Genomic DNA, 1,341 nt, shown 5'->3' on the forward strand with positions numbered 1-1,341 from the left:
CAAACATAAACACTACACTAGTTGGCACTTTGCCAATAACCCTAGTAACAAATCTAAGGGGGTTGCCATTGGCATCCACAAATCCCTCCCTCACCAAATTGTTAGATGTACGATAGATAGAGATGCTAGATATATCATTATTTCCTTATCAATTGAAGGCCAAATATTAACTCTTATAAATGTTTACGCCCCTAACCAGGACCAGGCCAACTTTATATCAAATTTGGTGGACATTTCCTCCCCCTTGATACAGGGTACAGTAATTTTATGTGCAGATCTCAAACTTACCCTGGACCCGGTTTTGGACAATTCAAAGAAAAAATCATACTTATCATACAGAGCCATTAAATACACTAAGAAAACCCTTCTTAGATTACAGCTCTGTGACGCTTGGAGGTTACAACACCCCGCTGTTAGAGATTACACTTTTTATTCTACATCGCATGATTCATATAGTAGGATTGATTATATCATGGTCCAACACTCAGCTCTCCCTTGGGTGTCCTCTACCTCTATCGGTAACATACTGTGGTCTGACCACGCCCCAATCTACTGTTCACTTATGATCCCCTCCCTCTCTAAAGTGGTACGACCATGGTGCCTGAATGAGAGCCTGCTTTCTGACCCTGCGTGTCTGTCAGATATCCAGGACTCCATACGGCCCTTCCTCTCAGATCACTCCTCCGACACGACTGCCCCTATTTTTAAATGGGAAGCCCTCAAATGTGTTTTGAGAGGGGTCTTTATTAAACACGGCTCTCGTCTGAAAAAAGTTAAAGCATTTACCCTGGGTTCCGCCTTCAAACTGTCACCAAACTAGAATTAGCCCATAAAAACGCGCTCTCTACAGAAACGCTTAGAGACCTCCTCAAAGCAAGATTGGAAGTAAAAAGACTACTAGACGAATCCTATAAGCGATACCTCCAGGTGGGGCGCAGCCGTTTTTATGAATTTGGTAACAAACCCGGGAGGATGCTTGCTAGAGCTTTACGCTCGCAGTGCACCCAGAATTTCATTCCTTGTATCAAAAGCCCCAATGATTCTATGGTCCACACTACCGCTGAGATATCGGAAACTTTCCATTCATATTACTCAAAATTATATTACCTCCCCAACCCGGCGAGCTCCCCTCACCTCATCACATCCCTTTTAGCTCCCTGAGACCAGAATTGACATTTGAACTGGAGGCCCCCTTTGAACACACGGAACTGTTGGGAGTAATAAAAAACCTCCCAGGCAACAAGAGTCTGGGCCCAGACGGATTCACAGGAGATTTTATAAAACATTTGCTGACCTCCTGGCCCCATTGATGCTGGTAACATTTAACTCTATCTCTGATTC

Source organism: Anomaloglossus baeobatrachus, chromosome 1 (assembly GCF_048569485.1).
Source record: "Anomaloglossus baeobatrachus isolate aAnoBae1 chromosome 1, aAnoBae1.hap1, whole genome shotgun sequence".
Classification (NCBI taxonomy): Eukaryota; Metazoa; Chordata; class Amphibia; order Anura; family Aromobatidae; genus Anomaloglossus; species Anomaloglossus baeobatrachus.